A 301-nucleotide genomic window follows, 5' to 3' on the forward strand; every position below is an offset into this window, starting at 1 on the left:
ACCAGTCCAGGGCAAGTTGGTCAGTTTAAGCGCGAGGATAAAGTTTTAAGGCATTGTTCGCCGTGTTGTCACAAGCGCCGCACAAAAGGGGACCCCGGTTCTTGGCACGCCCAAATAGCCTGCACTTGAGGGTGTTGGCGACAGACTTAAGATAACTGTCGACAAACAGACGTCTCAGCCAATGCGAAAAAAAAACTCCTTTTCTTTAAGGTCCAAACTTTCCTAAAAAGGACGAGTCTCTCCTTCCCGTGTATTTTTCCTCTATGGGATTATTTTCAAGTTTCGCGAAATATCCTCGCGA

The sequence above is a fragment of the Penaeus monodon genome, chromosome 21, assembly GCF_015228065.2.
Source record: "Penaeus monodon isolate SGIC_2016 chromosome 21, NSTDA_Pmon_1, whole genome shotgun sequence".
Classification (NCBI taxonomy): Eukaryota; Metazoa; Arthropoda; class Malacostraca; order Decapoda; family Penaeidae; genus Penaeus; species Penaeus monodon.